The following is a 15,944-nucleotide window of genomic DNA, read 5'->3' as shown; positions in this document are numbered from 1 at the left end:
TCCCCCGTTCATGCTCTGTCTCTCTCTGTCCCAAAAATAAATAAACGTTGAAAAAAAAATTAAAAAAAAAATAAAAAAAATAAAATGATGCTGTTCGAGTATCCAAAAATTGCTTATTATTAACTCAAATTAATATTAGTTTAAGGTCTTATGGTTAACTAAGGCTCTGGAAGTTATAATCTGACACATTAACACTGTGTGTCCTTTTAGCATTCTAAAGAATAATCTTTTTCTATAAAGATACTACCCTTTATTATTAACTTACCTGAACTCTGTATTTTGCAATTTTGTAATCTTAGATAAATTGATGTTAGTTTATGACCAGGAAAAATGGTAGAGAAAAGTTAGGCAATTCAAAATAATTGCACTTTCTACGGGCAAATAAACCCACATTGTACAGACTAGAATATTGCATTCACATTGGTTTTATGATGGTGGTAGAATCAGGGAGAAGGCATAGAGCTGTTTACAAACCCAAATTATTAAACCAGTTTCATTTTTCCAAAGAATCGTCTTGATTAGAATATTATACAAATTATTCTGCTTACACAATTATAGATGAGATATTAAAACTTTTAAGATGTTTTAACAGTCATGCTTTTGCTTATTTTATACCCTAGTAACCAAGATCACTAATTAAGCCATGTTTCCCCCCCTTTTTATAATTATATAGTTTAGCAACAAATTATAAATTTTAGTTTTAGCAAGAAAACTTAAATAGTTTTAGCAAGAAAAAAATTCTCAAAAAGTCAACAGATTTAAAGCATGAAAGTAGAAAAATATTTTAGAAATCTTTGGATTCTTCACATTTATGTGAGTGCTTGATATGGTAATATTTCTTTTAGGAAAAAGAAGTTTGCAATAGGAGCTTAGTCCATTAGATTTGAAAAGATCTTAACCATAATCTGACCTATTAACTTCCTCCAGGAGTGAATAAACTGTATCAATTTGTTTACTCAAAATGTTTTCCTTTATGTAAAATAGATCATTTTACCAACTCCTGTACAAGTTGGAGGAGCTAAGAGAATCTAAGATAGAAACAGGCACTACCAGCGTCTTTTAAGAAAGTTGATCAATTAAGTCCTATAATTAAGCACCATCAGGTCATTGGGAGGACGCGTTTTTGAAAGTCCGAGTAATTTGGGGATCTCCTTTTGAATTTAGCAGCGTACGTTCTCTCTCTTATAATGCCTACATCCCTCACAATAATAACCTCCTTTTAACCTCATATATAAGTTTCCGAAGAGAGGTTAATTTTGAATCAGTCATTACTTAGGGACATTCAAGAGAGCTTTTCGTTTCCTTTCATCTTTGGTATAGGGTGCTCACCTTTGTCACTATCAACAGCTATTGGGACCATAATGAGTACACGATACAAACCAGAACTTTGGGAGGCATCTGGGTGGCTCCGTTGGTTGAGCATCTGACTTCAGCTCAGATCGTGATCTCACGCTTCGTGAGCTCGGTCGGGCCCTGCATCAGGCTCTCTGCTGTAGTGCAGAGCCTGCTTCGGATCCGCTGTCCCCCTCTCTCTCTCTGCCTCTCCCCTCCTCACGGTCTCGCTCTCAAAAATAAACATTAAAAAAAAAAAATCCGGAACTCCGGGATAAGGAAGAGCTTCTGAAATGAGAACAGAACTTCTACCGATACCAACACGAAATATGCGAACACAGAACCCAATCAAGAGTTACAGAAATGCACACACAACCCCTTTTCAACCTCTGTATTCTCAAATGCCGGAAACCATCAGAATCCTCAACCACATTCCTCCCAGAATCCTCAAACACATTCCCCTCACCAAAGCAGAAGCGTACCAGGGGAATCCAATTCCAGAACACCCATGGGTTGCCCCGTGACAGAAACCGCTCCGTGGCCAGGCTAATCGCACGGTGGTCGGCACTGCTCCTGCCACCAGTGTGGGCACACCCGGCTGTAGCTCCCCCAGAACGAGAAACGAACTTGGCCGAGAACCCGATGCAGCTCCGTCAGCTCACAGGAGAGTCCCCGGAGGAACCAGGGGAGGGTGAGGGCTCCACGGCCCTGGGTCTGGACGAGGTGTGCGTGACCTTGACGCCATCGGTGGGAATCCCAGGAGTAAGCTGTCAGGGGAGAACCAGAGATCAGTGCTTTTAGGAAAGGGAAGAAAACAATCACTCGTGAAAAGTGTGAGGGGGCTGCTTTTCTGACGGCCAGCAGGTCAAATACAAAGCACGAGTATTTAAAGGGAAAAGTCAAAAATGACCAAGATGACCGTGTTTATAGTGGTCTATTCATGGTGGAAAATAGCAGCTTTCTCACATGGCTGTCATATTCAGAACATGCCCTCAGATTTCGGCACAGCAAAACTCAGGGATCAAGTGTTGTTTTTGTTAGAGAGTCCACATTTCTGGGAGGTATTCAAGGCTTATTGTTTGGGGAAACAGAGCCAGTTGCGACAGCCCTGTTGGTTTTTTTCCTTTTTTTTTTTTTTCTTCCCTTGACTGTGGCATATGAAGTGCTTAGTCACTGGAAACAGGGAAGGTGGGGGGGGTGGGGACTTGGCTGGCTCAGTCGGTGGTGCCACTCTTGAGGTAGTGGGTTTGAGCCCCGTGTTGGGAGTAGACATTACTTAAAAAAATAAGATCTTAAAAATAAATAAACAAACAAACAGACAAGGCACAGCTTCACCTTTTGTTCCTGCAGTGTTCACATACGTTTGGTACATTAACTAAAGTCAGAGGATCATGAAAACTGGTCTCTCTAGAGAAGCCACGTGAAGATAATGGACACGTGATCGTATCGGTCCCTTCAGCTGACCTGTCATCAGTTTCTTGGTAAGTAGACAGGGTGGGGAATGATCCGCACACCATTTCTGCCTGGATGGGTGGGACAGCCATGTGGGGGGCCTCCTCTGTAAGGAAGCCAGGGACCCCTGCGGGTCTGCGTTCTCTGGGCAGCGGACTAGGAGGAGAAAGCTGGGTGAGGCACCACTCAAGAACTCGGGGCCGGGATTCCTCGCCCATCCCGGAGCCCCTAGATCAGAGATGTGTGTGTTTATTTTTTTTATAAAACCCCTGCCCTTGCCCGTCTTGTTAAAGAAGGGATGACCACTCTGGCTCATCCGGGCAGCTCCCTGCCGGCGGTCAGGCTTACTCGTGCCCACCTCTCTTCCCTCCACGGACCCCTCAGATGAGTGACTTCCTCTCCCTCCCCAGCGCTCTGCTCTCAACTCTCCACTTCACTTTTCCCTCCTGCTTCCAGACTCACCTCCTCCCGGAACCTTCTTCTTTCACCAAGCTCACTTCTAAGGGTTCTTTCCTCTGGCTCTGGCTTTACAACCATTGGATTGTGGGGATTTGGGAACACCTGCCTGTGTGGAGATGTGCTTGGTTCCTGTGTGTTCCAGCTTTCCTTCTAAACTGAGCACTCTCTTTTCCATCTGCCGCACATGGGTCTCCCTGAAGATAGGATCTCTTTCCTCCTTTCCTCTTCGGATCTGGTGCCTCCTGGGAGCAGAGTCTGTGTCTCTTTCCATTGAACTTCTCCACCGCCATATTTGTGCAGGGGTCCGCCTCTCCACAGATCTCGTCAGCCCAAGGACAAAGGTCTCTGGTAAATGTCTTTGGATGATGATGATGGTGATTTCAAGCCACCGTGTCGAGGAATGTTTTGAATACAGACAGTGTTTTTAGTGACCCTTTACTGGGCCTCCCTTCCTGTCCGGCTAACAATCATACACTCCCATCCCCTAGGACAGTCTTCCCCTTCTCCTCTCCATTCAAAGTACGAGTTAATGTGGGGCACTTGGGTGGCTCAGTCGGCTGAGCATCCGACTTTGGCTCAGGTCATGAGCTCACGGTTCATGAGTTCGGACCCCACATCAGACTTTGCGCTGACATCGTGGAGCCTCCTTTGAATGCTGTGTCTCCCTCTCTCTCTGCCCCTGCCCCGCTTGCACTCTCTCTCTCCCTCAAAAATAAAAAAAACATTAAAAAAAAAAAGTACGAGTTAATGGAATGCACACACACACACACACACCCCCTCTCACTTCCAGAAGCTCTAAACCTCAGCTACTAGTGTGTGGCTCTGACCTGTGTAAACAGCCCTTGTCACCATAAGCGATGGTCCCCTCTCTGGGGTTGTTTCTAACGCCAGGAGAAAAGCAACACTGGTAATGTACCAAGCCAGGGCCCCAGTGAGCTGAACCCTGTGCTACGCTGTGGCAGGCGCAGAAAGAAACCTCTCATTCCCATTCAGCTCTGCCACCTGCTGACCTTGGGAACATTATTCCACCCCTGCGAGCCTCAGTATCTCCCCAGGATTGTCGTAAGTGTTAAAGGAGACGTCGTATGTAAGGCTTTGGCACACTAGCAGAGGTACAGCAAGTGCTAGTAGGTTTCTGCAGCTAGAGGTTTCTGCAGACCCTCTGTCTGAGGAATTTTAAGCCCGGACCCTTTGGCTTGAGATGACATAAGGTCCCTTCTGGAGCCTGGGAAATGTGTGAGGTTTGGAAGAGAACAGCTTTACATGGTAAGAAGATTGTGGTCAACAGAATAATGGCTCCCCAAAGACACCCCTGTCCCACTCCCCCAGCACCTGGGAACGTATCACCTTACATGGCAAAGGGGGCTTGGAGGATGTGTCTAAGTTAAGCAGAGCTGGGAGAGGGGAGATTATTTTGGATTACCCAGGGAGCCCAAGGTAATCGCAAGAGTCCTTCAGACACAGAAGAGGCATGTGGTGATGGAAGGCAAGGAATGCAGGAGGCTTCTAGAAGGTGAAAAAAAGGAAAGAAAATGGATTCTGCCCTGGGGCCAGAAGGAACGAGCCCGGCTGACTCCTTGACTTTAGCCTCGTAAGCTTATTTTGGATTTCTGACTGTCAGATAACAGATACGCGTTGTGTTCGGCCACGAAGGTTTGTGGGATTTGCTTCAGCAGCCCCAGGAAAAGAGTACAGAGGTGGTTTTCTCTGTCAAACAAGGAAGCCAAGAGTAGGTGACTTTGTTTCCAGGTCTCCCAGCTGCCCGCCCCAGGGCCCGGCCTGCGGTTTTGTTTCAACAGACGTGGCCCGAAGCACAAAGTGCCCTTTTTCCTGCTAAGGGGGCCCCTCCGGGAGATGATGTGAACATGGTGTGCACCTGGTGCCCCTGACACGTTGAAAGGAAGTACCAGTTTCCTTAATAAGAACAAACTCCAGGCAGGACCACGTGGGTTAGCCCCGGAAAGAGAATTGCCACTTGGGCAGGGGCAACGGGGCTGCACGATCCCTCCTCTGTCCACAGGAATCACCTGCATGCACCTTCCCCTTGAAAGGTTGTCACAAGGGGGCCTTGGAGACACTGGTCATCCCTTCACACTCTGGCCTAGGAGGTGGCACACTGTCCGTCTGCAGAACTGAATCCGAACCAGGTGTTCAGACAGCCTTCAGGGGAGGCTCCAGGGTACCAAGGGGACGTGCACACTGAGTGACCGGTGCCATCTTCTCTCCTTGTTCCACGTGGAGAGGCCATCTTTCACCCCCTATCTGGGGATGCACCGTGGCTTGCAAGCTGGGGCCCAGGAGAACCAGGCCCGAGAGACGAACCCTTTCTGGTCTGCCCAAGGCCAGTCTTCTGAGCTCTGGTTTCCAATAAATACTTGTCCTTTCCCTGGTGGCTGCAACTGATCACTTTTCCTCATCAGGAAGCCTGCGCTCCCCACCTATGGACATGACCTGGCTCCCCAGTCAGGCCGCAGGAGAACTGAGAGAAAGCACCCGTCACTCCACAGCATGTTAATTTATCCACCTACACTTTGGTTATTAAAGTACTAAATTGCTCACCGGGCCCCAAGAGTCTTTTGGTTGAAAATTTCATGCCATTTATCCATCCTGAGAGGGAAGGGGGGCTTTCTATGAGTGCCAAATGCTCAACACATTGTATGCCAGTCATCCCCTGCCAAATCCTGGGAGGAAGGTACTAGTCTATTCCTACTTTACAGCTGAGCAAACTGAGTCTCGGAGAGGATACTTTCCCCAAAGTCACACAGACTTTAATGTGGTGGATCAAGGGCTTGAACGTGGAACCTATGGCCTTTCACCTCTTGAGTGTGCGGGTCGTTTAAGAAAGGCCACCCTGGTCGTAGGGAGAGCAGGTGGAGAGGGGGTAGAGGGACCATATTGTAAGAAAACTCATGATACATAGTCAGACAATGGAACGGAACAGTTGAAACGGGGACTGCCCTAGATAACCGGTAAGATCTTGCCAAGAAAGGAAGTCAGGAGCTAACTATAGAGCATGGCCATGACTGTCAGAACTCGGCTGGTCTCCGGACTCCGTCACTTCTCCCTGTTGGTGATTTTCCATTCTCCCACTGTTCCCCTGCAGGACTAGCTTTTAAACCCTGAAACCGAAAGAGACAGCCAGGAAGCTAGCAGCCAAGGAGTCTTTGTCCAGTTCTGCAGCTAATTTTGGAGGAGAAAGAAACCCTACAATATGGTGTTTGTGTGGGTAGTTTCGAGAAATGTAAAAATAAAGGGAGCGGGCGCTGAATCCTGGGTAGCCGAGAAGGAGGAAGACGGGAGCTTGCAGGAGATGGCCTGGGATGGAGACTACCTACCTTTTCTTTCTGGAATAGTTACTGAGCCCCCATGAGGTGCCAGGTCCAGGGCTAAGCTGGGTGGGGTGTGGAGTGGGGTTTAGTTTGGATGGTCGGAGAGTCGTCTCGGGGGAGGTGGCCTTAAACTGGAATCTGAGGGATGAGAGGGGAGTTGGCCATGTCCAGAAGCAGGGAGAATGATCTAGATAGAGAACACCATATGCAAGGTCCCAGGGGTGAGGAAAAAAAAAAAGAGAGAGAGAAAATGGTGATGAGAGAGAAGGGTCTGGTCAGGGGCCCTTGTAAACCATGAAGGGGTTTGGCCCTCAGTGTTGTCAGATGCCATTGAACGTTTAAGCAGGGGGTACGCCACAGGACTTGTGTTTTGAAAAGTCACTCTTGCTGTCTGCCGAGACCAGCTTTGGAGGGGGACTGGAATGGAAGAAGTGAGAGCATGAACAGCCATCAGAGAGGTCCAGGCAAGACGTGTGTCAACCTGGACCAGGCTGGGGGGGGGGGGGGGACATGGGGAGAAGAGGGCCGACTCTAGACATTTATTGGAGGGGAAAATCAACCTTACTGAGGAGGTGAATGTAAGAGCTGAGGGAAAAGGAAGAAGCAGGAATCACCTTGGGGTTCCACCTCAGCCACGTGGAGAGGCGCTGGGTAATTTTCTAAAGTGAGGCACCCTTGAGGTGCAGACAGATTTTATAATAAGGGACTCTATTTCGGGCAAAGATGAGCTGTTTACACCTCATCGGAGTGGAGAGAGCAAGTAGGCCGGTGGATGTACGCATCTGGAGCTCAGAGGGGAGGTCTGGGCTGGAGATACGCAAGTGTGGGAACCATTAGCATAACCATGCTATTTAAAGCCCTGGAAATGGAAGAGATGATCTAAGGAGAGAAGGGCAGAAAGCCCTGGGCAAGCCCTGAGGCATGCAGATGGGTAGAGATCCCGCAGAGGTGGAATAGACCCAGAAGATGTAGGGGGCAACCACCCCATTCACCCAGTTAGCAAACCCACAGGGGGTGGCCTGGGGCATGTGCAGCAGAGGCTGGGGACGCCAAGGCATCAGGACAAGGCCCTTGCCCTCAAGGGGCTCGCAGGAGCAGCTGTAAGAGCCAATATTTACATTACAGTGTGGTATAGTATTTATAGAGATGGGCCCAGAAGAAGGCACTGGAAGATCCCTCTGTAGTCTCAGGTGCCAGAAACAGGCATGGCTGAGTCTATGGAAGGGACCGTGGACCTCAGGAAGGTGGAGAGAAAGGATGCAGGGGCTGAGAACTCTTTGGGGTCTGGCGTCCTTCCTTGAGACTCCCTAAATCCCCTGGACCCACCGGCCTCTTCCTTCCAGAGCCCCCACAGGCCATGAGCGACGCTGGGGAGCCCTGCTCCTTCCTCATTTCCACCCCACCTCCAGCCCTCTAGGTCCCCTCCTCTGTCCTGACCGGCTCGCTCCCTTAGGAAGAGAACTGTGTTCTGAAACAGCATTAGCTGGACAGCAGAACGGCTGTAGCCTGGAGCCTTGCCCCCCATTATAGCGGGATATCGTCCCCAAAACTGCTGCAATGAAGCAGCAGGAAATAAATCCTGCTGTTGAGAAATCATGCGTGTTGACCAGCTTGTATTTCACACTGCTTGAGGAAAAGAGAAATCTGTCTCACTGAGCTTTTCAGAGAGAAACGAGGTCAGTAACCACCCCCCGCCCCCCGTCACTGCAGGCCAGAGCCCTCCACCAACAAACCCCCACTCCTGGCAGCTGCTGAATGCCACGGACTGGGCGCCTCTTGGGCACTGGGCTGCCTGGCTCACGGTGCCCGCGTGGCTCACTCTCCTGTGGTTATGTTGAGTCCACAAACCCGCATAGCCTGGCTCCAACCTCTCCCTCCATCCTCACCTCGCGCTGCCTCCTTCCTGTGCCCCGTACCCGGTCCAGTCTGGACAAGCCCTGGGGATCCTGGCTCTCAACACTTGCCTGGTTAATACTCTGCCTTGGAGACTGAGGAGGCTCTGAACCTGCCTTCAGGCTCAGTCTCTGTGTTGGTGCCTCTATTTGTTAAAGCTCTCACTGCTCCGTCGTTCAGAGAGGATTTCTTCTTCCTTTGAACATGTTTAGTGTGTTCCTATTTCATCGCTTATGGCTCATTTAATCTTTAATTATAATGCTTTGTGGGCATGCTTTATCTCCCCTCATGGACTCTGTAAACTACAGAAGATCAAGCCTCGTGTCTGGGGTCAAGTCTCATTTATCTCCATCCACAGCTTCGGCAAAGAGCTTGGGCATGCTTGTGGAGTGGATGAGGTTTGGTTAAAGTTGCAGAGGGGATGTGTGCTGATGTGGGAAATACAGTCTGGGGCTTGATGTAATTGGCTCCCTGGGAAAACACACCTCTGCTAAGAGAATCTATGAAGGGATAGAGAGTAGTTTGTCCACCCATCCGCCCATCCATCCACCCATCCATCCATTCAACAAATACTTATTAAGCATTTATGACAGAAGTAATGTTAGATACTGGAGATCTAGTCCTAAGTCTGCATCAGTTCTTGCTCACGCAGAGATTCTGTCCTAGCCCAGGAACATAGATAATAAAGAAAACATCACGTAGTGGTAAGTGTCACTGATAAAAATAAGTCAGAGTGATGTGCTCATGTGATTGTCAAGTGGTTGGGGAGGGGGTCTCTGAAGAAGCGACGCTAAGGAGAGACCTGAAGTGGGGTTGAGGTGGCAGGGGGAGGTGTGGGCATGAGCTGTCCCAGAGAGGGGAACAGATGGGACAAAGCTTTGAGGTCGGGGAAGGTGGGGACCGAGATGGGATGAGTTTAATGGGTACCAGGAACAGAAGGAAAGCAAGAATGGCCGGATCCTGGGGAACAGGAGGTGATGGACACAAGTGACCCACAGTTCAGTAGGGAGATGGTGGTGACACAGTCATATGTGCTGGCAGAGTGCATACATACAGCATGGGCTTCTGGCCAAGGTATGGATTTGGTCCTCACTCTAATTATTACTGATGTGTGAACTTGGGCAACTTTTCTGAGTCTTAGCTTCTTCCTTTGTAAAATATCTCATTTGTGGAATTTTTGTGAAGCAGATGGTATAATGGAAATAAGCATCCACGCTGTTGACAACAAATGGTAACCTGAAATCCAGGTAGTAACCTAAACACCAGGCATTACAGGATGAGGGACGACCGGGAGCCCAGAGCTAAGCAGGGACAAGTTAGCCCTTGTCCCGCGGAGGCTTCCTGGCTCTATCCTCCTTTTCTTCCTCTCCACCACCCGACCTTTCTCCTTCCATCTTTTTCTTACCTGATTACATTTCTTTTTATTCTCACCACAGTTTCTTACTCTCAACTTTCCTTCACATTATTTCAAATCCCATCAGCTCGACTGCCCCAAATTTAGAATCAAGACGTATTTTTAAATACCGATTGTTGAGTATGGTTTTGTCTTCCTTTAGAAATCAGGTGTGTTGGTATGGAAATTCCTCAAAAAATTAAAAATAGAACTACCTTATGGCCCAGAAATTGCACTGCTAGGTATTTATCCACGGGATACAGGTGTGCTGTTTTGAAGGGACACATGCACCCCGATGTTTATAGCAACACTATCCACAATAGCCAAAGTATGGAAAGAGCCCAAATGTCCATCAATGGATGAACGGATAAAGAAGATGTGGTATATATATACAATGGAGTATTACGCGGCAATCAAAAAGAATGAAATCTTGCCATTTGCAGCTACATGGCTGGAACTAGAGGGTATTATGCCAAGCGAGATTAGTCAGTCAGAGAAAGACAAATATCATATGACTTCACTCATAAGAGAACTTTAAGATACCAAACAGATGAACATAAGGGAAGGGAAGCAAAAATGATATAAAACCAGGGAGGGGGACAAAGCACAAGAGACTCTTAAATATGGAGAACAAACAGAGGGTTACTGGAGAGGGTGTGGGAGGGGGGATGGGCCCAATGGGTCAGGGGCATTAAGGAATCTACTCCTGAAATCATTGTTACACTATATGCTAACTAACTTGGATGTAAATTAAAAAAAAAAAAAGTCAGGTGTGTTGAATGCTGTTAAGTCCCTGTTAATGGAAAACTAGCAGCAGCCTCCGCACCTAAATTAAGTAATTTTCTATGATTGTATGGCCCTCAGATGATTATTTTTTTCCACTGAGATCACTGTCTCTTAATAGAAAATGGCTCCTACCACTGGATTAAAGGATTAGAAAGAGATTGTCTCAAGGCATTCGGGGACTGGTGCACCAGGAGAAGGTCTCTCCACTGGCTGAAGAGTGGAGATCTGGATGCCCTCCACAGGCCAGTAACCCCTGAGTCACTCCAGGGATGCTCTGGAACATAGCCTGGACATCATGTTCAGCCGCTGGCTGGCTTCAGATCTGTGGCTTCCCTGCAGATGTGGAACAGGGCAGATGGGAGGGCAAGGGCAGCCTGGCTGGAGTCTGCAGGGGAGATGTGTAAAGACAGGCTCTGGCATAAAGGGTAATGTGAGATGTCCTTTTCCCATTCTTGTGGCTGCCTGTAAACAAAGGTCAGGAAAGGACAGGTTTCGTGGGCGTGAGTGTGTGTGTGTGTGTGTGTGTGTGCGCGTCAGGTGGAAGAGGGAGCCACAGAGAGAGACCCCCACATGCTGTTCAAGGCTTGTACTGAAAGGGGCCTTGTGGTTGGGAGAATAAGGTGAGGGGCCAATACGTAAGCCAAATGGAGGCTCTAGCTCTCCCTTGCTTTTCTACTTTCTGGGAAGGGACAATCCAGTAGCTGGTGGTGGCTGGTAGGTCATCTAGTCCAACTGCCCACTGGTGGGACACCGAGGACCCAAGCTAAGTGACTTGCCCAAGTCCTCTCTCACACAGAGAGGCAGAGATAAAGGCCTAGTGTACTTTCCTCCATACCAAGTCATCTTTGAGTCTGGGTGACGGCGGTAGGAACACGGTAGAGGGACAGTCTCTCTGTACTCTGACTTTAGGGACCCCAGATATCTAGCTTCAAGTCCTGCCCTGGCTCATGTTCCAGAGTCTGAGCCCCTTATGCTCAAGGTCTGCCTTTCAGTGGGGCAGGGCTGAGGGGAGCCCTGGGTTGTGCACTGGAAGGCGGTCCAAGACTTATCCATGGACACAGAGAAGCCACGTGGGACAGAGAGCTAACCTTAAAAATGAATAAGGTAGAGATTTTCATCCCCACAGAGGCCGAAATAAGGTCACATGAACTATTACTACAGCTCAAGGATCTCAAATTACACTTGATCTTGCCCGAAAGGCCGAGAAGCGATCAAGGATCTCAAATTAGATGCCAGGAAGGCACTTAGGGAAAACAAGACCCCCAGCCCGTGGGGCTGGTCTGATTTGGAGGGGTCTGGCTCCTTGGTGCCTTAGAGGCTCTGCTTCAGAAGATCAAGGGCAAGTTGTAGTGATGGCAGAAGTTATAGGCACTGGGTCCTCCTGCCATTTTCCTTTGATGCCTCCCATTCTCAGGTGGCCCCTTCAGTGTCCCTTCTTGGAATGAAGGGCCCAAGGGGGTGGGAGGACTGGGAGGGTGTCCTTAGCTAAGCCTGGCCTCCTGGCTGCCTGGTCTCATCAGTTTATCACTGGCCTGGGCAACAGCTGGAATGGCAAGGGCACACTGAGGAGGGAGCGGGTGGTGCCGGGGCCAGATCTCACAGGCCATATGGTAGGGGCCGAGGGGCAGGGGCCTGGCAGGAATGTCTGTTCCCTTCTCCCCACTCCCATGCTAAATAGAATGGCAACGCCCAAAAGGAATTCAACAGGGGGCCTTTGGAAGCCATCTTTCTCTCCCTGCGACAAGTTTTTAAACACATTTTATTTATTTATTTATTTATTTTTTGCCCAAATCGCTGAATTAATGAAGAAGAATCTGGCTGTTTTCTCTTTGCACCAAGCTCTGAACACGACAGCAGACAGTGGGATGAGCATAAGGAGTGCTCCACGGTGGTAATTCCGCACTGGACCGGGGCCTGGCCTCGGAGCAGGTGTGTGACCTGGCAAGGGGGTGCCCGGGCAGCCTCTAGCTGCTCCCTGTCAAGGGCCACTTGGGAGGGACAGATGGAAGGGAGAGACAACCAGCAACCTCCCTGACTTTATTTCAGATTAGGGTTTTTTAACCAGGGGACCGCGGGCCTCTCGACCCTTAGTGAGTTCAGCTCTCGGCCTGCTCAAGACAAAATCAGAAATGCGACGGTTCTGCGACCACTACAGGACATCGAATCAGCACTTACAAATGAGCCTCAAGAAAGCATGGAGCTGAGATGGCTTTCCTGGTGACAGCTGCCCTTCAAGGAACAGAGAAGTCCTGGGACACAACTCATCCGGAGAGTGGAAAGAGGGAAGCTCCCCAACTCGCTTAATGAGGCCAGCAAAACATTGATACCCTAGGTCGGTTTATTATTAACCTGGCCGGTAGCAGTGATGGCAAGGGCATCCTAGCGTGTGAGAAAGAAAACACGCAGGCCCATCTTGTTATTAATATATAAACACAAAAATGTGAAACACGGTATTGGCCAGATCCGGCGATGCACGGGAAAGATAACCCATCAGGGCCGTGTTGGATTACTCCTAGGAATGCAAGATGAATGTAACAGGGGGAAAACCGATGAATGTAATTTGCTTTATGAACGGAATAAAAGCAAAAATCTATTGAAAATAAAAGCTTCCTGAAAAAATTCACAGCCCTTCTTATGGAAACTCTCGGGAAACCAAGAGTAGAAGCAAACTTCCTTAGTCTCATAGAAGACGTTTGTGAAAAACCTACGATAAATCGCATACTTAACGGTGAGATGTTGCAAACATCCCCTTTCAGGCCAGGAACAAGGGAAGATGCCCATTATCACTGCTTTTATTCACCACCGTATTGGAGGCCTCAGCTAGCACAGTCAACTAGAAAAATAAACAAAGGCATAAGGCTTGGAATGGAAGAAACAAAACTTATTCGTGTAGATAATACGATTGTCTATGTAGAACACTCTGCAGAATGATCATTAAAGTTAGTAAGAGGGTTTGAAAAGTTTCCTGGACATAGCATCAGTTTCCAAATGTCAGTGATGTTATTACAGGTTAGCAACAATTAGCCAGAAAATCTAATTTAATTTATTTTTTGAAGTTTATTTATTTTGAGAGAGACAGAGACACTACAAGTGGGGGAGGGGCAGAGAGAGAATCCCAAGCAGGCTCTGTGCTGTCAGTGTAGACCCTGATGTGGGATTTGATCCCACGAATCAGAGGATCATGACCTGAGCTGAAATCAAGATTCAGATTCAGACACTTAACCAACGACTAAGCCACCCAGGTGCCCTGTTTTGTTGTTTGTTTTTTTTTTTAATTTAAGTAATCTCTGCAACCAGCGTGGGGCTTGAACTCACAACCCTATGATCAAGAGTCACATGCTTTTCTGTCTGAGCCAGCCAGACGCCCCTAGAAGAAGACTTCTTAAACAAAATGCAGGAAGCACAAACCATAAGGGATAGGATTGGCAAAGGTAACTACCTTAAACAATACTCAAAAAATGAAAAGCCACACCTCAAACTGGGAACAGATATGGTCAAACCTACATCAAAGATCTGTGTTCAGAATATGTAAAGAACTGCTATATTTCAATAAGAAAGAGAACACAATGGAAACATGGGCAAGCGACACAACAGATTATTCACAAAAGAACAAACACAAATAGCTTGTAGACGTAAGAAGATGCTGAAATGTAAGTAATTAAGGCAATGCGAGTTTAAACTCGAGTGAGATGCCATTTTTACACCTCACAGATCAGCATAAAGTAGGGCGTAGGAATGGTGAGGATGGGGTTCACTAGGAATGCTGCAATGGTAGGGAGTAGTTGTATGTCCACTTTGGGAAAACCTCTGCCCGCACCTGGGAAAGTTGAACTCGCATGTGTCCCAAATCGTACACATGGGTACCAATAGACAGGCTCAAAAGTGTTTGTAGCAATGTGGTCCACGTTAGCCCCAAACTGGAAACAACACCCATGTGTCCTGATAGCAGAAAGTAGAGATTGTGGCGTGGCATGTGGTAGAAAATTATGCAGCAGTGAACAGGGTGAGCTCTGGCTAAGTGAAGATAAGAAGTGAGCCAGAGAAAGCACCACACAGTACGTTTCTATTTATATAAGGTTCAAAATAGTCTAGAATAAACAACTTCTAGTCTAGGAATATACGCACAGTTGATAAAAGGATAAGAAGACGAGGGAATGAATAATCGAAATCGAGATAGAAGGATGTAGGATTAGGGAGAAGCGCATCAGTAGTTTTGAAGGTACTGGCAATGTTCTGTTTCCTTACCTGGGTGACGGACTCATGGGAGATACTGAGCATACATATTTGAAACACTCTTTGGTCTATATGGTAGATTTCAAAATTAAACCACAATAAAAACAACAGAGTTTCACTGCTCACGTAGGGTGTGGTACATTTGGAAGTGGGTACCTGTGGTGGTGGGGGCCTGCCGGCCCCCCAGGAGAGCTTGGTCCCAGTTGGGAGAAGGGATGGGGCTTAACTGTTTGCCTGGGTTCCGGCAGGTGTATTAGACATGGTGGTGAACGCTATGAACGTCCTCAGAGAGAAGGTCAGAGGGACCTGTCCTTCATGGGGCTGAGAGTGGTCATCGCTGTTAGGGAGAGCGGCCAGACATTCGTGGGTTAAGCCACCAAGACATGAGTGACACAAAAATCCTTTTCAAATGCTATTACTCAAAGCTGATCCCCCCAACAACTCAAGCAGCATTTGCACCTGACTCGAAAGGCCGGCTCTGTGCAGGGGTGCGTCCCCTAGTCTATAAGTGGATTGTGTGGGGCTGGTGGGGCAGTCTGATAGGTCAAGGGAGAAAGTTTAGTTTAAAAGTAGTATTTGCTTTGGGGCTGGGGCTCAAACCTCACAGGGGTGATGACAGACTATGGGAGGTTTCTCATGAGAAGCCAGCATGGCTGAGCAAGGTGGTCTGGGGACCCGGCCACCAAACTGGGGTGGGATGAAAGGAAATGAGACCAAGGGATGAGGCTGGGGCCTAATGGAGGGTTTTGACTCTATGCTGATGATGGAGACTTGACTCTGTCCACCGGAAGCTGTTGGCATCTCTTAAGTAAGGGAAGTGTTAGGATTTGATCCAAAATTTAGAAACGTTGAGCTGGGGGCTGGATGGAGGTTGGCCTGGACAAAGGAGGGGCAGGAGGCAGGGTGACAAGTGGCACTGGCCTGAGGTGACACAGGGACCACGGGTTTGGAGAAGATCAGAGAGAAGCCCTGCTTAAAACCGTCCTCAACATGAAGGTAGCACCAATGTCACAGTGACGATGTAGGGGGACTTGGGCTGTTTGGGGACCCCTAAATTCTGCTACAAG

General features: G+C 48.2%; 1 long non-coding RNA gene across 2 annotated transcripts; it reads left to right on the top strand.

The window, feature by feature from the left end:
• Positions 1–2,584: 2,584 nt before the first annotated feature.
• Positions 2,585–13,737, top strand: LOC124510007 (uncharacterized). Of its 2 annotated transcripts, XR_006961570.1 has the most exons (3): positions 2,585–2,813; positions 12,453–12,573; positions 12,691–13,737. It is a non-coding gene; the product is annotated as an uncharacterized LOC124510007 (long non-coding RNA). The 2 variants fall into 2 exon arrangements; XR_006961571.1 differs by lacking the exons at positions 12,453–12,573; positions 12,691–13,737 and adding an exon at positions 5,264–5,805.
• The last annotated feature ends 2,207 nt before the right edge of the window (positions 13,738–15,944 follow it).

This window comes from Lynx rufus, unplaced genomic scaffold (assembly GCF_022079265.1).
Source record: "Lynx rufus isolate CCGP_SWC_20201006 ecotype Redwood Valley unplaced genomic scaffold, mLynRuf1.p SCAF_15, whole genome shotgun sequence".
In the NCBI taxonomy this organism is placed as follows: domain Eukaryota; kingdom Metazoa; phylum Chordata; class Mammalia; order Carnivora; family Felidae; genus Lynx; species Lynx rufus.
This window is presented reverse-complemented; position numbering and strand designations above follow the sequence as displayed.